Here is a 22,699-nt window from a genome sequence, read left to right on the forward strand (position 1 = left end):
AACTTAGGAATTGTTCCTCTTGCACCGATCATGAGGCATATCGCCTCGATTTTATCCAGTCCGTATTCACGTTGGTAGAAGGGGATAGTTGGTTCGTAAATGCTTTTTCTTTCCTCGTGTACTTTACTGGGCCAGTTAGCATGCGATTCAAACCGAACCGTAGGATCAATAATATATCTATTGTTGTTAAGGTTGTAGACTATCATATCAATCCTACGGGTACTGCCGTTCTCCGACAGTCCATGGACCTCTTCGTGTACTGTATAATGACTGAGCGATGTCCGACTCGTTGGCTGAACGGTCAGCGTATTGGCCTTCGGTTCAGAGGGTCCCGGGTTCGATTCCCGGCTGGGTCGGGGATTTTAATCTTAATTGGTTAATTCCAATAGCATGGGGGCTGGGTGTATGTGCTGTCTTCATCATCATTTCATCCTCATCACGACACGCAGGTCACCTACCGGTGTCAAATAGAAAGACCTGCACCTGGCGAGCCGAACCCGTCCTGGGATATCCCGGCACTAAAAGCCATACGACATTTCATTTTCATACTGAGCGATGGAGATCCGTATCGCCTGGTGTCTAGTAAGTTACAGGGTTTCGCCGTAGGGATAGTATCCCAGGGCATGAGAAAGGCTTTCTATCTCGTTGTGGCAATACCGACGGTTATTGTCCTGGGTCCTGTACACTACAGGTCCATTTGGGCATTATGTTAATACAAACACTTCCAGACTTTTTCAACAAATACACTGTTCATAAGATTAGTGCAGAGTGAAAACTGTAGTTGCCTTCCATTTACAGAAATGTAATAAATGTAAGTATTATGTTTGCATCTGTTCTAACTATAGCCTATCTGTCACAATCTTTGATGATCGCCGGGCTGAGTGGCTCAGACGGTTGAGGCGCTGACCTTCTGACCCCAACTTGCCAGGTTCGATCCTGGCTCAGTCCGGTGGTATTTGAAGGTGCTAAAATACGTCCTCCTCGTGTCGGTAGATTTACTGGCACGTAAAAGAACTCCTGCGGGACTAAATTCCGGCACCTAGGCGTATCCGAAAACCTTAAAAAGTAGTTAGTGGGACGTAAAGCAAATAACATTACTATTATTATTACAATCTTTGAGTCTACAGTCCGTTATCGTGTAGTACAGATGTGATATTCCGTATTCTTATTTTAAGAGTGTCCACATAATATGGCGTGAAACGTTAGTATTCTTAAATCTTAATTTCTTTCTTGAAATATCACTAAAACGTACTTTAGAAAGTTTCCTTTAAGTTTTAGTGCCGTAGAATTATTATCGGCATCTCCTACAATGCTGCGGACACTGAGGTTGCGTCAGTTTTCAGCATCTTCCCACAGCTGTAGATTGTTTTTGCTCCCTTCTCCTGTAAATAAGAGATACACTAATGACTAACACAATAAAAATGTTCGAATTTACATAAATAATTCTGAGCACTAATGGCGTTAAAATTTTCTCGGCCTTAATATGAGGCTAATATTGTTTTTGGTATGAGGATTGGAGAGAAAAGCCGGAGAAAATCTGACAAAGTTCGACCCCCACTCTTTCTCATCTTGAAAATGATTCTTCCGCAGTTGAACTTCAAGAGAAGATGAAAATACTCTTGCAGTTCTATATTACTCCTGATATCTTCACATTTACGGTGATTCGAGTTGTTCGTGACTGTTGATACTGTAATCGTGGGAGTTCATATCGTAATTAAAACAACGGAAATATAAAGTATAAACGACTGACATATCATCATCGTTGACCGTCTGCAGCTGCCCGGGTGTTGTGAACGAGCCCCCTCCATTTTAGTCTGTCCATGAACCACTGTTCTCTCATAACCTTCTCCCAATCTTGTCCTATCTCCTCGACATCTTTCTTTACGAGATCGGTCCATTTTTCTCTGGATTTGCCCACTCGTCTTTTACTTTTCACTTCTTTTTGACATTCCCTTATTGTAGTCCTGCTTGTACTCATTCTTTTTATATAGCCAATCCACTTCAGTCTTGCCTTATGGATAGTTCGTAGTTGTTTCCTTTTCCCACTTCCTCTCGGACTTTTTTTCCTGATCTTGTACTTCCTGGCCTTCTGTATCACGGTGGTATGATGATGATGATGATGATGAACAGAGTTGTAAGGACTTCCACGATACGAGAACAGGAACGGTAACAATAGTTCTTTTCCTTACAAGTCACGAAAAATTCAGCTAAACTACGAGTTAAAAATAAATTGCTAGATATTTTATCGGCATGCTTGGTCTGTTCATCCTATGAGTGAGCAAAGCGGAACGAAAGCCAACAATTAGAAAAAAACTATGAACTCCTAGGTTCAGTCGCAATAGGGGAGAAACGTTCAGTTGCTTCATCAGGAACGGACGTTTGACTCCAAGAATTACACAGCGTCTCTTGGACCCAGTTAAACACGAATTAATAAACGTCTTTCTTGCGTGTGAACTTACAAAAAGTTACTAACACAATGTACAATATTATTGGATGTGAACGTCATGTTTTATCAAGAGAACCTTACACGTTGGCCTCAGTTAATCAGTATACGCCCGCCTACTATTTATCAGGAAATCAAAAGTGAAAGAACTGTTTTATGTGAATTTAAATGGCATGCCTTATTTCGAAATCAAAATGTCATTCTTTGAGCCATTAATATACGCTAGGTGTCTTTTCCCAGCGGTCTTCAGTTTTCTTGTGTGTATATCTGGATTAGTATCGACAAGTCTCTGTTAGCAGGATGATTACAAACTCAGAACAATTTTTAATTACATTCTTAGCATTCCACAATTAAGAGCAAAATTAAATCTTCTGTTGGCATCGCTGAGCTTTTATTGCTCCCGACAAAAGGAATAACACGTGTAGTATATCGTTAGGAAGAACAGCACGAGTCTAATTACGGCGCAAAGCAAACAAATGTACATCGAACAACCAGTTAAAATCAACTGAGGGGCCGTAGGGTGTCGTGAGTCTGTTATTATATAACTTTACTATTCTTTCGGTCTTACTGTAGTCATTCTGGTTAGAATTCAAAACTTGGTCAAAGTGAAAGACCAGTACATTGTGAGGTTATACTGATCTCGTTTTACTTCCATTTAAACGAAAAAGACCATCACAATCACCATCCTCACCCGAAAGATTGTGTTCCAATTTGCGAGGGTATCGATGTGGGGTCACTACAGATTCGATGAGAGATCCACTCGGTATTTCATGAGAGTTATTAATGGGTTACGAAAAAGGATGTTAAGGATTCGTAAAAAGATTGTTGTGGATTCTGAGAGAGATTGTTATGGATTCCGAAAGAGATTATTATGGAATCGGAGAAAGACTGTTGTGGATTCTGAGAGAGATTATTGTGGGATTTCGAGAGATACCCTTATGGATTCCTCAAAAAGATTGTTATGGATTCTGAGAGAGATTGTTATGGATTCAGAAAATATACGGATTTCTAAAGGGCTGTTACGAGTTCCGAGAGTGACCATTATGGATTCCTGGAGAGTTTGTTATGGATTTCGACAGAGATTATTATTGATACCTAGAGAGATCGTTGTAAGTTCTGACGGGAATTTTTTCTGATTCCGAAAGGGAGTGTTGTGGATTCAGCAGCGACTGGTTTGTAGGCCTATATTACAAGATTTTGCCATACCTTTCTAAAGCGACAATTTCATTTAGAGATTGAAATTTTTTACAATGGGTGTCCTGGAGTGCTTTCTCTGTATGCGAAGACAGGAAGCTGCACGTAGTAACCTAGGTGACACGATTATTATTATTATTATTATTATTATTATTATTATTATTATTATTATTATTATTATTATTATTGTTATTATGAAGTGGTAGAGAGGGATTCAGTTATGTCAGAATGTACTAAGCAGTTCGGCCTATGCCGATGTCTTGGTCTTAATGGCAGATTGATCCGAACGCCTGCAATCAATTATCTTGAAACCTGAAAATATTTGTAGTGAGAATGATATGAAAATTAGCCTTACCAAGACTGAAGTGATGTTAGCAGGGAAGAAACGTAAGAGAACTGAAATTCAGATTGAGACTGGAACACGTAAAATTATTTCAGGTGTTTATGATATGTATTCTTCCAGGATGATAGTGTACTGTAGTAAGTGAGATTCAATCAAGTTGCAGCAAAGCTAATGCAGTGAGCTCGCAGTTCCGATCATTCTGTACGAAAGAAGTCAGCTCCCGGACTAACCTATCTTTACACCGATCTGTCCGCTCTGTTTTCAGACCAACTTTGCTTTGCTTTACGGGAGTGAAATCTGGGTGGACCCAGGATATCTTACTCATGAGTTGAAGTTTTATTTTACAAGTTGCTTTACGTCGCGACAACACAGACACGTCTTATGACGACGATGAATAGTAAAGTCCTGGGAGTGGGAAGGAAGCGGCCGTGGCCTTAATTAAGGTAAGGCCTCAGCATTTGCCTAGTGTAAAACTGGGAAACCACAGAAAACCATCTTCAGGACTGCCGACAGTGGGGTTCGAAGCCACTATCTCCTGAATGCAACCTCACAGCTACATGCCCCTAACCGCACAGTCAAATCGCTCGGTAAAGTTATAAGTAACAGATATGGATGTAAAGAGATGAATCGCTGGTTTAAACAGGTGGGGACAATGGCAGGTGGTGCACCGAATTCAGAGGTAAAGGCTAAGTTAATAATGAACTCGACTGATAAAGCTGTACGTATAAACCGGCTTCGGTGGTAGGGTAATGTGAAGCGAATGGAGGAGGAAGGTTGCCTAGGAGATTTCGCATTACATTTCTAAAGAAACGATTTCATTTACACATTTAATTTTTTGACAATTAGTGTCCTGGAGTGCTTTCTCTGTATGCGAAGATAGGAGGGTGCACATAGTAACCTAGGTGACAGGATTATTATTATTATTATTATTATTATTATTATTATTATTATTATTATTATTATTATTATTATTATTATTATTATTATTATGTAGTAGACGACGATGCTTAGACTCGTCTTCTACTGATTTAAAGATAAGAGGTCCCACAAGAGTTCTTTTTTCGTTCTAGTAAACCTACCCATACGAGGCTAACGTATTTGAGCACCTTAACATACCACCGGACTATGACAGCCTCAACCCTCTGAGCCACTCAGCCCGGCTAACGCAGATGTATCTTATTATTAACACGAAGCAAACTTTTACCGCAACTGTTACAGTTATACATTAAACACTTTGGCACTAAGTGTCCCTGAGTGGTTTCTCGGGACGCGATGCCTGGACACTAGGCTGAATGCTAAGACTGCCCGACCAGAACTGGGGCATTTCCACCCTACCCACTAAATGAAACCTGTTCATTATTTGATGGTCGCTGGAATGTTGGAGAGAGAATGAGATTGTCGGTAGACGAGTATTAAGCTGAGCCCCTCTGCGTAACGTTGAGTAGAGTGCTTGTTTATTGGCAGCGAGAGGCTGGCTACACGTGCGTACTTATTTCTGGAATCAGCTAAGCTATGCGCGTGCGGCGTACACGCACTTTAGTCTAAGCACTCCGTTTATAGCTTGGCTCCCCATACCGACTCGAAACAATGTCCAGTCCGCCAGAAAATGAGGACAGAGGTCAATCGCCTGCAATCAGCACTCATTTCTGTCCACCAAGCAAGATATCTCGTAATTCTACGTCGCTATGAAGCTCGTGTCAGCCAGCACGCAATTGGAACACTTCCTGGGATTAAACTTCCAGATTCCTCTCATGGGATTGAAAATACATCAACTAAAGAATAGTTGCAGCGTCTGGATCGTTCAAGATTATCTCCCCCTATAGATGGATAGCCTCTGGATCAACAAGATCCCTGGTTCAAAAGTGGCAGAGGTGGAAAAAAGTCGCAATGTAAGCGATCTGCGACACCACGTTCGATGATTATCAGAAAATATTAATTTAAACTCAGCAATAGGTAATGCAATAAAGTGCGGCCCCTTGCCTCGCCTTCTTGGCGTCCTGTTCAGAGGGTCATGTGTTCCATTCCCTACAGGGTGGGCTTGTTAACCACATCACCAGTAGCTAATTCCCTGTGCACGGTATTTCTGCTTCTCCTCATATACAACACAACATACTACCAACACGCAGCTATTTATACATCCCTCCACATATTGGCGTAGGGAAGGGCATCCGGCTGTAAAACAGGGTCAAGTTTACATTTCAGACGCAGTTCGCACCCGTGCCGCCAACAGGGTGTGAGAAAAATGAATAATGAAAAAGAGGAATAATAATAATAAGATGGTGAGGTGGTAACCCTGACCGAGCTAGTGGGTCACGTGGCTGTCAGCTTGCATTCGGGAGATAGTGGGTTCGAACCCCACTGTTGGCAGCACTGAAGGTGACTTTTCATGGGTTCACATTTTGACACCAGGCAAATGCTGGAGCTGTACCTGAATTAAGGCCACGACCCTAGCCACTCCCAGCCCTTTCCTATCCCATCGTCACCATAACCTCATCTGTATCTAAAAAAACTCATTCCCGTTCAATAATGATTTTGTGATTATTTTCGTTATCTGCATTTGTCAAATTATGTCCATTGAATCGGGATCCATTGAATCCATGTCCGAGTTTCATACGTGTTATTCATGTGAGGTGGCATGTGCAGATTTATTTATTTATTTATTTATTTATTTATTTATTATGTATTTATTTATTTACCTGACGCAGACATAGTTCGGTCTTATAGCGACGATGGGACAGGAAAGGCCTAGGAATGGGAAGGAAGCGGCCGTGGCCTTAATTAAGGTACAGCCCCAGCATTTGCCTGGTGCGAAAATGGGAAACCATGGAAAACCATCGTCAGGGCTGCCGACAGTGGGATTCGAACCCATTATCTCCCGGATGAGAGCTCACAGCTGCGCGCCCCTAACCGCACAGCCAACTCGCCCGGTAAGAAGGAATCGACCGTGGCCTTAATTAAGGTACAGCCCCAGCATTTGCCTGGTGCTAAAATGGGAAACCACGGAAAATCGTCTTCAGGGCTGCTGACAGTGAGCGAGCCCGCTATATCCCGAATGGAATTGAAGATACATACATACATACATACATACATACATACATACATACATACATACATAGGCTTTGCAAGTTTCCGCTCCGTCATAATAATGGGAATTCTCCCATTGGAAAAGACTGGTTATAGAGTACAAAATGTGTAAACAAGCAACAAAATAAATTAAAATTTGTTGGTTGAAGGGTTTTAGACTCAACCTGGGAACATGGTTAGCCACCATTTGCCGTATAATGAATCGTCGTGGATCTGGAGGACCCCATTTTTCTTATGGTATTGAAGCTAATTCTGGAGAAGCGTTGCTCCTTGAGCTTTACGACCGTCTGTCTGTGGAAGTCATCCCCACTTCACTCAGAGAATGCAGCGACTTGCTTGAAGCCAATTTAGCTGTGTTCCTACACAGTTTTCTGTGTAACACGGGCAACATCACAGGTTAGAGCGAGGGAAGGATCATTTCGAGAGCATTGGAAGCAAGCTTCTTGTTTTACAGCCCTCATGGACCGTGGCCTACCAGGCGATAGCTCCTCAGGCAGCTGACGTATAGTCAGCGCAATAAATGCTCACGGTCGTTTTTCTTGGCTTTCTTAATCGGTTCCATTATCTCACAGTAGTGATGGGCTGCGAGTGGACTCGCGAAGAATCGAGTCTGGAACCGTAAATATCGAGGTACTCGATGCCGGAATCGAGGCCGAGGACGCTGTCAGCCATGTATGGAAATAACACGATGCATAATATTGTAGTTAGGCCAAGGACAAATATTGTTTCCTTTCCCAATAATGTACAGTGATATTTCTTTCTCTCTGCCTTAATCTGCTTACCCTCCAGGGTCGGTTTTTCCCTCGTACTCAGCGAGGGATCCCACCTCTACCGCCTCAGGGGCAGTGTCCTGGAGCTTCAGACTCTTGGTCGGGGATACAACTGGGGAGGAGTGCCAGTGCCTCGCCCAGGCGGCCTCACCTGCTATGCTGAACAGGGAACTTGTGGGGGCATGGGAAGATTGGAAGGGATGGACAAGGAAGAGGGAAGGAAGCGGCCGTGGCCTTAAGTTAGGTACCATTCCATCATTTGCCTGGAGGAGAAGTGGGAAACCACGGAAAACCAGTTTCAGGATGGCTGAGGTGGGAATCGAATCCACCTCTACTCAGTTGATCTCCCGAGGCTGAGTGGACCCCGTTCCAGCCCTCGTACCACTTTTCAAATTTCGTGGCAAAGCTGGGAATCGAATCCGGGCCTCCGCGAGTGGCAGCTAATCACACTAACCACCACACCACAGAGGCGGACATGTACAGTGATATAATGTACAAGTAATGTTGCGATGCGGTAATGAACATCACTTTAAAGAACTGTGTACACAGTCACCCTTTGAAACAGTCGTTAATACCGGATCTTACATAAGGTACAGTACCTTATCTAACAAATAAGTACGATATTATGGGGCAGGACAAAATACCGGACCTGGAAACAATATAATCATGTCACTCTATTGATACCTCACACCAAATGCCCAGAGCATTCCTTCATTTAAGTGAACGTTGTGGTCGTTGAACTAGGACTTCCGTTGTACTATTGAATAACAAGATATACAGCCGAAAATGTACATTGTGCAATATTTGCATGAATGTATAGGCCTACACAACAAAACCTTATTGTAACGTGGAACGTGTGGACACAGGTACTCATGTGCCACAATATCGCCGGCGGTGTGCACTACGTGCCAATCATATTCACCATATCCCCATTTGAACGTTTTCGCTTGTGAGTCACTAGTGTTCCAGCCTTGGAGAAAAGTCGTTCACAAGGAACGGACGTTGCTTGTGACCATAAAGATTTCTTCGAAAGTTTATCGAGCGTTGGGAATTTGGCCGCATTGTGTCTCCAATAATCCAGTGGATTTGCCAAAAAGGCTCTTTCAGGTATCTTTGTACCTCGACCGTAGCATCTGCTCTGACGTTTTCGTCTGTGACACGGGCATCAAATGATCCTCAAAAGTAGGTGTCGGTTCCAGTTGTGGTCATTGTTCTAATGGCCTGTACTGAGTGGATGAGGTCGTAGGCCACAATCTACACACTTCGTTAATCAGTATATTCACTGCCTGATCACATTGAGCACCACAGGCAAAAGGCAAAATCTCAAGTCTTGGATCGAGAGTTGTAGGCAGTGCAATCGATAGGACACTTTCAACATTGACGAACTTCCTTTTTATGGCTGACAACAAATCCGTTATCTGTTTTGCTACGGCGTCATGCTCCTCTTGTATGCTTCTTCCCACCGTTTCTTGTGTTTGTCTGCTGAAACCAATTATCCTTGAGAAGGAGACTTGGAGTTCGAATGACATTTCATTCGCCATATAATGAAAGAGCCCAACGCAGTATTGAAGAAGAAGATTGAATGTAATTATGTGACAAACATACGAAACGAATGGCATTTCGAAAAAAATATGTTACGGCCTTACACTCGCGTGTTTCACGTTATGATCATTATTTACTTAGCCGTTGTGATAGTACTTAATTATTGGAGTATTTATTCCGCCTGCGCGGCAACAGGTCCTATTTCGCAGTTACGGATGGTGACGTCACCGCGGGGAGTCGAGAACTTCGCATGGGTTACTCGGAGATGCTTGGAAGCGCCAGGCTCGATTCTCGAGAGTCCAAGCGTCACTCGCGCACATCACTATCTCACAGTAAATTATTCTCACGTACGCAGACTGGACTACGAACCAGCCCTCAGATCCGGTAAAATCCATAATCTTGCCTGAAATCGAACCCAAGGCCTCTGTGTAAGAGGCAAGATCGTTACCCCTAGACTACAAGGCTCGTTTGTAGTTTCACGTAATTATTGATATTGTGATCATCGCCACAAGGACCTTCAGGTTTCCACCGAACATAAAACAATAACACCTCTCCTTTCACTTCTGAAATCCTTCTTCCACTGACCGGGATTCGAACCGTGACTTCCTTGGTAAGAATATATGAGGCTTTGTGTCCTTATTAATACAGTACATTTCTTTCTATCTACATACAACTCAGCACACTACCAGCCACAACAGAAACACGTAATTGTGAATACATCTCCCATATAGAGTAGGCGTTAGAAGGAAATCTGGCCGAAAAACTGGACCAGCCCAAGAAATTTGAGAGAAAGGCCAGAAAGAAAAAGAACAGGAAGAAGAGCATCACTTAACTGGAAGCATTTTAGCGGCCAACTCCGTCTAGATTTTGGGGAAGAAAGATGTAAAAATAGTCCAAAAATCCAATGGTATTTTAAATGCCTCGTACGCAAGTGGATTTTGAAAGTTTTAGTGCCATAACTGGATTAGGCACGTAATCTAAGTAAAATGCATTCTAGTCATAATACATGGAGAATGTCTTCGGACAGAAAATTCTAAAGAAGTTTACGAACTCTTCTTTAAAATAGCTTATTAATTCTAAATCACCGAGTGAGTTGGCCGGGCGGTTAGGGGCGCGCAGCTATGAGCTTGCCTTCGGGAGAAATGGGTTCGAACCCCACTGTCGATAACCCTGAATATGGTTTTCTGTGGTTTCCCATTCCACACAAGGAACATGTTGGAGCTGTAACTTAATTCATTCACGGCCGCTTCCTTCCCACTTCAAGCCAGCCCTATCCTATCCCATCGGTGCTATAGGACATATATCTGTCGGTCCGATGTAAAGCATTTGTAAAGGAAACTAAATCAGAAATTAATGTTATTCTCTGTAAATTACTGTAAAATAACCCTTTCTACAATTAAAAATATATCTTGCGTATTAGTTTTAATCTATTGCCTTCAAATTTTCCACTCAAAATAAAAGACAGCTTTCAAATTTTTTTGTTAAATCAACCTCGATGATTCAATACCACATATTAATACAATATTGTTAAAATATGAGGAATGCTCCTAAACTAGTTATAATACTACAATTTATTTCTTTAGCATAATTATCTAACCTATGAAGCAAAGTTTCAAAACGCAATGCACGGGGCAGCAGTAATCAGATGAATGGCATTCTAGATTGTTAGCCCGGTTCTTCGCAGAGATATATAATAGATCCAATTATCTGGTTCGAATCGAACGAAAGTCAGCCTGAAGAAGTGAACGAGGGAAAGAAAGGAAAAGTACCACCTCGAGACAATTAACAAAATCGGACTTCTAATTGGAGCAAGAGGAACGATTCGAAACTTCTTAGTCTACTGTTGCAAGACATTTGAGTTGGAAAATGGTTCCTTCCGTAATAAAGGGTTCCTGTAGCATCTTCAGGAACAACACTTCGGGCCCTAAAAAAACTCTCTCTTTTGTCCTCAAATCTTCAAAATGTGTGTGCTGTAGTGGAACTCTTTGTTCCTACTTTGTCTAAGCAATATGCAGTAATAAATAAAACTAAAAAACTGATGTACTTGCGACATTTTAGAAGTTGACCAAATTACTTTCTTTTTGGATGCTATAATTTTAGAAACATTTACAAAATTTAGGCAAAATGGTATTGTTTCCGCAATTAAGGATATTAATCAACTCCTACAATAAGAATGTAACTACAGAAAATAAACCTTTCATAGCGTGTGTTATGTGTCATGCTGGGAAGATTGTTACATCGGGCTAATTTTAAATATGTATATATGGTCGCTCAAAAAAATAGTGCGTAGTATTATATGTTCCTCGCATATGATATTTTATCAGACTTAATTCAACTCCCATGTGGATACAAATCTGTCAACAAGCCTTCTTCTTCCTCTACTACTACTACTACTACTACTGCCACTTTTCTCACACCTGTAAGGTTCGCCTGCGAATTGTGTCACACATATGTATATTTGGTCCTGATTTACGGCCGGATGCCCTTTCTGACGCCAACCCTGGCTGGGGGGGGGGGCTGTAATCACAATTGCGTGTTCCTGTGGTGTTTGGTAGTGTAATGTGGTGTGTTTTGTGAATATAAAGAGGAAAGTGTTGGGACAAACACAAACACCCAGTGCCCGACTCAGAAGTATTAATCAAACACGATTAAAATCCCCAACTCGGCTCGGAATCGAACTCGGGACCCCCTCAACCGAAGACCTCAACGAGGACGGGGGATTAAGTAGCCGTGGCCTTAAGTTAGGTACCATCCAGGCATTTGCCTGGACGAGAAGTGGGAAACCACGGAAATCAACTTCGAGGATGGCTGAGGTGGGGATCGAACCCGGGCTTCCAAGGAATGGCAGCTAACCACACTAACCACTACGCCACGTAGGCGGGCATAATAATAATAATAATCATAATAATAATAATAATAATAATAATATTAATAATAATAATAATAATAATAATAATAATACAATCCCTCACAAGGCCCCTGTTCAGCATAACCGATGAGGCCGCCTGGAAGAGGTACTAGTCCCCCTCCCGAGGTTTATCCCCGACCAAATGTCTCACGCTCCAGGACATTGCCCTTCAGGCGGTAGAGGTGGATCCCTCGTTGAGTCCGGCGGAGAAGCCAACCCTCGACGGTAAACTGACTAAATAAAAATCTAAAATTACTAGCTGATGTACCCGTGCTTCGCTACGGAATTCTACATTGTATGCAGAATTATAAGTTAGGTATTGTACACGCTGTGAGCAAGACTGTATTAAATTGCATAGCTCTTAACGTTACCCAAGAAAATGGCGGGGAAATCACCAACGTCTTTTCTCGTATGAAGACTGGGTTAGGGAATTTTCATTGTAACGGTAGGCTCTTTTGCCTACCATCATCAAAATCAAGTTGGAGAGTTTTCATTATAATGGCAGACACTCACTCTCCACCTGCCATTTTACATCCTCGGAAATGATCAGCTTTTATACAAGTGGTACAAGTGGAGGCACATGCTTCCCCGAGTGCACCGTCACTACATTGTCCTATATGAGAGGCTTGTAGTGGTGTCTCGACGGCGTACTAGCCGGCAGCGTCTTGGAAAGGTCTAGCAATCCAACTGATGAGCCCATTGACACACCGAGGTGAAACACTGGCAATTTCATGACTTAAAAGGCCTGAGGATCTTAAATACACTGAGTGGCCACAAGTCATGGGAAGACACTGAATGTGATGTTAATAACGAGTTGCTCCTCCACGAGCCCTCAAAACGGCAGCAATACCGGGAGGCATCGGCTCTACATAGGTGCTTAAATGAAACAATGCATTGACTCACATTAGCGCTCGTAGTGGTGCTTAAGTGAAACAATGCATTGACTCACATTAGCGCTCGTAGTGTTGCTTAAATGAAACAATGCATTGACTCACATTAGCGCTCGTAGTGGTGCTTAAATGAAACAATGCATTGACTCACATTAGCGCTCGTAGTGGTGCTTAAATGAAACAATGCATTGACTCACATTAGCGCTCGTAGTGGTACTTAAATGAAACAATGCATTGACTCACATTAGCGCTCGTAGTGGTGCTTAAATGAAACAATGCATTGACTCACATTAGCGCTCGTAGTGGTACTTAAATGAAACAATGCATTGACTCACATTAGCGATCGTAGTGGTGCTTAAATGAAACAATGCATTGACTCACATTAGCGATCGTAGTGGTAGAAAAATGCAAACTACTAATCTAATCGACCGGATAACGATGATTAAGAAAAGGATTGCAATTTTTAGGAATAAAGGAAGAATGTATTCTCATACTTGATTATATTTTATTTAGCTAAAATTCGTAGCTCATATCCCTAGGAAGTTTTCAACATTGAATTGCTTACCTGAACTGTGGATTTTTATTTTATTTGTTGCTATTGGTTTTATGTCGTAACGACTCAGAGAGGGGATAGGATAGGTATGGAACTGGGAAATATGGGACCTTGGCTTTAAGTAAGATATAACTCCAGCATTTGCCTGGTATGAATATGACAAATGATGGAAAACCCTCTAACGAGCTGCCGACAGTGAGGTTCGAACCCACCAACTCCTGTATGCAAGCTAACACATACAACACCCAAACCGCGCAGCCAAGTCGCTCGATATGTATGCTCGGCTAAGACTGGTTGGATCCTCAGCGGATCCTATGAACGACACTCACGCCATTCACATGAGGAACTGGTGTCCCCAGTATTACTCATACCTCAGTCACTCTCATATTGCCAAAGCCAAGAATGAGACTGAGGCACAAAAAATGAAAGTAACAATTGCTGATGACAATTTTCTCATACCAGGCGACACAGTCCACTCTGCACACTGTACCTTCCCAGAGATGAATCTATAGACATATTTTAAACTTAATGAGATCGTCTATTACATTTGGATCACAGAATAACGCGCTCGAATAATTCTTTCTAGATGAGCACCAGGGTCCAAAATTCGCATCCATGGAGGAATGCAAAGAAGGTTTGTCTATATTTATGGCTGCTTTTACGACTAATTTTGAGTGTGATTTGAAAGAGATTATTGCTCACATAGCATTGAAAACATACTCGTCCTAAGATACAAGCTGATATCTTTGTCTAAAGGAGAATTCCTTTCTGCGTTTGAATTGTTCCTAGATCTTATTTCAGGTTTTGCGTCGCAATACCCATCCACTATTGTGTCGAAGTAATTGAAATGGGATACTTGCTGGATGATGCAACCTCATATCCGGAGATTTGCACACAGGTTGGTTTTCGAAAACTTCGTTTTGTAATTCACAGTTATCGAGTAAGCTCTACTACACGTTCAAGCTCAGACAACTCATTTGCAAACATAACAGTGTCACCATCATATCGGACGTTATTTATTAAATCCCATTGCATGTCCTTATAACACTAAAAATATTTATCAGTTAGTACTAAATGAAAGTTTATTGATAACGGAATACGTAGCAGTAATTAATAAGCGTAACAGCATGGCGATATGAAGCAGTCTGCTGTCGGACTCCTCTCCCCTCCCCCGACCCCTTCCCCCTCCCCCACAACAAGAGTGCTTTATTGTTATTTTGCATGCAGGTAATTTTATTAGCATATTAAAAAGTAAATTGCCGCTGGAAGATATCCTATTGAAAAATTTAATGAGAATATAAATTACGGAACAACAAAAAAGAATTACAATTGTACGGAAGCAAAATATTACAAGATATTATATCAAAACAAAGAAATTCATAATAAAAGAATAATATTCACATAGACCTAATACATTGGGACATGAAATAAAAAATACAAACAATAATTGTTCCCGAATAGTTTAAGATAGTAGGCCTATAGTGTTCAAAAAATGTTTCATACTATGTATTTACGGGCTATAAATAACGGTATCTCAAACATATTTACAGCATGCATGTAGGTTAATATCTGAGACACACTGTCACCCTGTCCGGCTCCATGACTAAATGGTTAGCGTGCTGGCCTTTGGTCACAGGAGTCCCGGGTTCGATTTCCGGCAGGGTCGGGAATTTTAACCATCATTAGTTAATTTCACTGGCACGGGGGCTGGGTGCATGTATCGTCTTCATCATAATTTCATCCTCATCACGACACTCAGGTCGCCTACGGGTGTCAAATCGAAAGACCTGCATCTGGCGAGCCGAACTTGTCCTTGGACACTCCCGGCACTAAAAGCCATACGCAATTTCATTTCATTTCACCGTCACCCTAAACCGAGATCAGTTTCCATATTTGTCCAATAGGAGGCATTTGTCCTGTCATTCAGTAAGTTCGATGGTTAATATCACTTGTAACGTGGGTGGTGTAGGACTGAGATAAACATGGCTAGAGTACCCATTTCTGCTACCGACTACATTCGAATTTGGACATTGATGCAGGAAGGATGGCGACAAGTGGATGTCTCCGGTCGTGTTGGAGTGAGTCAGAGTGATGCCTCCAGAGTTTGGAAAAGTTCAGGAAGATAGAAATGGTTGCTGATCGATAACGGTAGCGACACCCAAGTAAAACAATTTGCAGAGAGGATCAATATCTTTTTTGCTTTCAGCAGGTCATAGGCCAACTGCCACGGTCACCTCGTCAAGAGTCAAGTGGACTGTCCGGCTATACTGGGGTTGATTCCACTTCATGTTCTAAGAAGGCGAACAAGGCAGGAATATACATTCCAGCTGCCAAAATGTAGGACGGTTGCACGCGAAAATTATTGGTCATGCAAGTCCTTAGGACTATAAATCAGCTGAAAGAGTCACTGGACATTTTTCATCACCCTTCCACTGCAATTCGGAAAGCTCTTCTCAGGAGTGGAACGTGATAATTTTATAAATTTTGTGAATATTCTGTAGAAAATATGTGAAGATGTATATTTGTATGTTTGTATATATTTATTATTTAATTTTCTACTATATCATCTGTAATTGGGCCACCATACTGGTGTGAATGCATCAGATTTGACTCTGCGAAATCGGTTGCACGACAGAGGACTGTTTTCGAGGAGTTCCTCCTAACCCACACCATGAGGCAACTGGTGAGGTGGAAGAGCAGCAGTGGAAGAGTGCGCTCTTTTCTGATGAGCTTTCACCCATACAGCTCGAGCATTAGATTCTGGAGACGATCGGGCGAGAGATGGAACGAGCCCTACATCCTGGAACGCTGTCAGTAGCAAAAAGAGATCCAGTGGCGGCTCGTGGCCAAATTTTCAGGGGGTTCACAACAAAATTTGTGTTCACGTCTCAAATATACCAAAGTAGAATGCAAAAAACACTTACTTAAATAATTTCAATGAAAGTTCCTTTCGCTTTTCTACTCATAATATGGATGCATTTTTCCGAGACTAATCTGTGAGTGTACAAGGAAACTAAAATTACGACTGCCGGGCTGAGTCGCTCAGGCTTTAGCTGAGTCTCTGGCTATCGGATTATGAACATCTGTTCAGAATTAGCTGCTAGCGAAATGTTCCGGCGGTATAATGCAATAGTAACTTCTGGGAGCTGTGGCCAACAGTAACAGGAGAGGTAGCGGACCCTTGTGGTCAACTGTAATACTGTCTCTGGTTTGAGGGCGGTTGTAGACGGAAAGGCACATTCCTTACTGTGCTCCTCACTTATGGAGATATCTGTGCATAAACCATGACGTCAGCACCATGCGCATGCGTATAGTCTTGAGGCTCCTAGCAAAATCTCCAGTGTGCTCCTTGGCATTGTCATTCGAAACGAATCAGTGTAACGGAGCTTCGATATAAGTCGAATGCTTTCGATTGATTGACGAAATCAGATCGAAATAAGGAAATAGTTTTGAATTACCAGTATCCATGAATGCGTGAATATACGTTAGAACTGGGTGTTCACGGGCTCATGTGCTCCTGAGAGCCCACCGCCACTGGGGGCATCCGTCATGTTTCGGGGTGGTATCATGTTTGGTCGACGTACACCTCTAATTCCCTTCCAGGGTAACATGACTAGTTTGGTAAACAGAGATAACATCCCCCAACACGAAGTACCAAACATCGCATTGCGGTGATAGCGATGTCATGAAGTCATGTTCGGTCGTGTCCAAGAGAATCCCACAGTTTTTCGAGAAATATTGTAATTTTAAGATTCATCCTTTACTGCGAAATATACAAAACGCTTATTGATGACTTCCTTTTACAGATAGGTATATACTGCCACGGATTTTTTGTGGAGGGTTTTGTACAATCTACAGTTGACGGTTGAGGCAGCGTAAGGCTGGAAAACTTTGGGGTACCCGTTCATCCTTTGACTTCCTTCATTACTATCGTCACTGCTCGGCTCCACTTTGTAGTAAATTAACGTTTCATACAAAGAAACCTTCCTCGATAAACGTTCTACACAGCGATGGAAGCCGCTTGAAAATCCGTCCGGAGAGTGAAAGTAATCATTCTAAATTGTTACATATACTTTTAGATTGAAAACGAAGAGATGTGAATTTTGAGGTTCTTCATGTACTTGTTTTTCAATTTGCTTTACGTCCTACCGACACAGATAGGTATAATGCCGACGATGTGGTAGGAAATGACTAGGAGTGGAAAGGAAGTGGCCATGGCCATAATTAAGATACTGCCCCGGCACATGCCTGGTGTTAAATGGGAAACCAGCGAAAACCATGTTCGGGGCTGCCGACAGTGGGTTTCGAACCCACTATCTCCCGAATGTAAACTTACAGACATGCTACTCTAACCGCGCGGCCAACTTGATCGGCATTCGTGTAAATAATGTATTTCACAACTAAATAACTTTTTTTCCCAAACTTCACCTTCAAACAAATCCTTGTCCTTTTTATCGCTAATGCAAAACGAATTGATGATATAAGATGAGAATGGTATTCGACCTGCCGGAAATCCGGACCAGCTGAGGATTGCTGTTTAGTGAAGGAAAACGAGTGGGCTAGGCCTCAGTACTGTATGGTCATTCATTTACTTGCGAACCTGTCAAGTGCTTTCCGAGAAGTAAGGCTCGGTATTACCTGTGCCGGAAAGTCCGTCTCATTACATACATTGCTCGAGCAAGGCCAGACAACCTCTCATTAAAATGTTAGAGGTGGGTCATGCAGGATTCATTCTGTCTAATACAGTGTATAAGTTTCAGCAGGCTGCCAACCGATGTATACAGTAAAGGATGGCCGGAACCAATGTGAACCCGGTATTTGAGCGACAGAGGGTTGGTCATGCTTAGGGGCAGGATTTTTTTTGCATTAATTTATGTTCGATTTCGCGAAATGGAAACAATTTTTCGCATTAATTCGCGAAATACTGCTGACTCCATCGCCTTAATTTCGCGTTAATTATTTCCTAAACTTATTCATAGAAAGTTTAATACGTGAGATTTGTGAATTATTTATGTGAAAGATAAATAAAGAGAAACGATATTGATAATTATTCATTATTCCTTACGCAATCTTGATTAGAACTACAATACAGCCCTAACAAAGATGGCATAACAAATTAATTCTTTCACCATATATGGCCATACTATTAAGAGATGTAACAGAATATTAATACAAAGAGATACTTGTGTCGAAATGAGAAACCCTTATTCTGTCTTCTGTTTTCCTTCACACACGTGCTATATAATACAATTTCAAGATCGTTATTTTCCGTGTATTTTGCTGCGTTTCGCAGTACCACAAAATAAGTAAATTTCGCATTAAACCAACCTTATCGCTTTAATTCCCTGTAATTCGCGAAGACAAAATTACTAACTTCTTAACCAAAAGCCTATGATTCGACATCTCAAAATCGCTTCAAAATATTTCTTGTCGCGCTTACTGTTAATGCGAAAATATCATGCCTCTAGTCATGCTGTTAGAGTGGCGGCGCTTATAGGGTAGGGGAGAGGGGGGGGGAGGGGCAGTGTGGAGAAAATAACCTTTAATTCCACTTTAACCACCTGAACTATGAAATAATAATAAAAACATTTTCCACAAAACTTGCTATTTTAATACATAATTATTTCCTTTAATTTATTTTAAATATTAAAACATTAACGGAAATACGCACAAAATGGCATTCAATGCAGATAACTGATTCGTACAACGCGACAGGAAGTAGTGGAAACTCGCGCAGCAGCGTGCAGAAGGGTGATTAGTATCTGATGATACAAAATCTTAGTTGTGTTCTAAATGAGTTTAGTATGCGGACAAGTCCATGTGGTGCAGCTCCTGGCGAATATGTTCATGTGACAAGGCTTTATTTCGCTCCCATTAGCTCAGCAGTAGTCAACCCCTCCATTACCTTCTTTCCCCTACTTCTCCCTCAAAGCCCGAGGCTTCGCGCAGGTTTGTGCCATCATGTAGTAATCACACTTCTAGCGTGCGTTGCGAGGAAGCGAAGCAGAGGTATATTTTTAGCCGCGCACATTCGTCATTCTGGTAGTCGCACTTAGTCAATGTCTGTATAGTTCTATCTGCTGACGGGGGATACAACTGGGTAGGAGGACCAGTAATTCGCCCAGGCGGCCTCACCTGCTATGCTCAACAGGGGCCTTGTGGGGGATGGAAGATTGGAAGGGATAGACAAGGAAGAGGAAAGGAAGCGCCGTGGCCTTAAGTTCGGTACCATCCCGGCATTTGCCTGGAGGAGAAGTGGGAAACCACGGAAAACCACTTCGAGGATGGCTGAGGTGGGAATCGAACCCCTTTCTACACAGTTGACCTCCCGAGGATGAGTGGACCCCGTTTCAGCCCTCGTACCACTCTTTAAATTTCGTGGCAGAGCCGGGAATCGAACCCAGACCTGCGGGGGTGGAAGCTAATTAGACTAGCCACTACACCACAGAGGAGGACAGAAATTAGTATTGTAAACTGTCAGACTTTACTACTCTGAAGAAATTGACTCACAGAAAATCATTTTGTACCTTTTTTGTTTCAGTTTTATTGTCTACCCCCCCCCCCCCCACTATATCTCTCAGACTCCCGCTACCTTCTGTTGTCTACACATGTTTTTGCCCCCCACCCTCACTTCTAATTCCCGATCTCCGCTACTGTGCCGATAAATAATTTCGGGAAATAATTCGATGTCGCACCACTGTCATTTTATCAGTTAGTCAATCAGATCACAACGCGGGCGAATTCAAATCGTCTTTGCGAGGCGGTGTTGCTAAATTTTCACGTGGATTAAGAGCGGGTTGAGAGCCCCTACAGAGCAAGACTTGCGTTGCAATATGAGTCCAAATCCACTGTACGCATGTCACACAGCTGCTTAACGAACATTTCCTACCATCAAACAGATCACACCGTGGGTTTCAGCAGGTGTCAACGTAGCGTACTTGCTAAAGTACAATCCTGTCAGCTCAGAAGTCCCTGTTCAAATCCTTAACATTGACAGGTTTCGTTTCATTTGGCATCTTCGCCAATTATTTGTATTTTACCTGGATTTTGTTGTTCATTCCTTATAATTTAGAGTCAAAAGGGAGGGAACTTTGTAAAGACTCAATAAATAAATAAATAAATAAATAAATAAATAAATAAATAAATAAAAATAAATAAAAATAAATAAATAAATAAATAAATAAATAAATAAATCCTTAACATGCTGAAGATTTTCCTTCGTTTGGTGCTCTCAAGGCAGTTTTAAGCCACGTGCAGATTTGGCAACACCGCCCCACTAAGCCCATTTGAATCCGCTCGCGAAGCGATATGATTGGCTAACTTGAGCAGCATTTATCGGAATGACATTCCTCTAACGCTCATGTGCGCTGTTCACGTTGTTTCCGACCAACCTCTATAAGTGTTTGTACCCACTAACTGTCCTAAGTACTAAAACGGAACTACAAACATGGTGATGAAATTGTCTTAAAGGGAAATGTAACGAGATAATCTTACCTCTAATAAGAAGCAGGAAGAGGCAGAATTCTGGCCCTAACATATCAGTAAAACAAAGGCAAGGGACATGAAAAGTGTTTAAGTTATGTTAGGCCTAAAATCTCCCTGGGTTTCACAAACCCATTAGCGCCAGGATCAGGAAAGTTTTCTAGGGAAGGTCCGATAGGAAAGATCAAAGTGAAGAACCTCGTACAACTTACTGGAAACATAACCAAACTCAGCTCGTAGCTCTTTATGCTACCAAAGTCAGAGTTTCTAGGAGAGGGTATATAATAACGTTTGCATAAACATTTGTGAAACTGGAGCTATCTCGGTATAAGCCACAAAGGTCCTTAGTGGTGTGACACGTGGAGGCTTTCACTTTCCGTAACCTCGGGTCTTAGTGCAATAGTGTGGTTATCTCTTCAACGATCGCCTTTACTCCCATGAAATAATCGAATAACCATTTTTGTTGTAGCCTGAGTGAACGCCATGGCCTTGAGTGTCTTTATAACAGGAACGTTTTCGAGTGTATAACAGGGAATAGAACTCACGGTCGTCCGGGTGATTCGTGCACGCCTTTATCCCCCAGACTAGACAGTCTCTACTTCAGTATCAAGGAAAGCATAATATCTAATTGCATTCTTCATTTCTCAAGCTACTTACCAAAAGGATTCACAGATTTCCTTAAAACTGTATTATTCGTTGATTCAATTTTATATAGTGACGTATTTTCCAAGTTACTTTAATGTAATGTGTTTATACAATTCGAAACTTTCTAACGTTGTGCCACCTAGGCGCCCTAACATTCATAAGCGAAAGCCGGACTCTACTGGAGGTTTCAAACACTGAATAGAGTATTTTCATCTGCTGCACGGTACGTGCTTGAACTTGTCAACAGTTACAACGAGGAGTGCCAAGATCGTGCACCCCGCCGCCTTCCATTGACTTATTTCGGGAATCGACCTCTGATCCACCTTCCTTCCTTCCTTCCTTCCTTCCTTCCTTCCTTCCTTCCTTCCTTCTTTCCTTCCTTTCTTTCTTTTCCTCTCTGCCACTTTCCCCCAACTTATACTCGGATCGCGGGTGTGATCTGTGTAGCACATGTACACTTCATCAGGTTTCCTGACCACGACTGTATGTTTAGAGAAGATTTCAAATATTACCACCGAGTAAGTTGGCCACGTGGATTTGGTCGCGAGCTGTGATCTTGCATTCGAGAGATGGTGTGTTCGAACACCACTATCGGCAGACCTGAAGATGGTTTTCCGTGCTTTTGCATTTTCACACCAGGCAAATACTAAGGGTTTTACCTTAATAAAGGCAACGGTCGCTTCCTTCCAAAATCCTATCCCATAAGATCTGTCTATGTCGGTACGACGTAAAATAGCTATTTTTCAACTGTTGTCTGCTTCTGTCGCGACTGACAGTGTGCAAATCATGAGGTTTGAACACAAACAACCAATCTCTGAGCCAAAGGAATCGAACCCGGAATACTG

The 22,699-nt window shown here is 42.1% G+C and overlaps 1 long non-coding RNA gene across 1 annotated transcript in view; it reads right to left on the minus strand.

Annotated features, from left to right (window-relative positions):
- The window catches only part of LOC136872531 (uncharacterized), a 75,628-nt gene extending 53,616 nt beyond the window's left edge, over positions 1-22,012 (minus strand). Inside the window, exons 1-2 of the long non-coding RNA XR_010859939.2 lie at positions 21,867-22,012; positions 1,253-1,382 (exon numbers count right to left, since the gene is read on the minus strand). This is a non-coding gene — a long non-coding RNA (uncharacterized lncRNA). The remainder of the gene's footprint in view (positions 1-1,252; positions 1,383-21,866) is intronic.
- Between the last annotated feature and the right edge of the window lie 687 nt (positions 22,013-22,699).

The sequence above is a fragment of the Anabrus simplex genome, chromosome 4 (genome assembly GCF_040414725.1).
Source record: "Anabrus simplex isolate iqAnaSimp1 chromosome 4, ASM4041472v1, whole genome shotgun sequence".
NCBI classification, from domain to species: domain Eukaryota; kingdom Metazoa; phylum Arthropoda; class Insecta; order Orthoptera; family Tettigoniidae; genus Anabrus; species Anabrus simplex.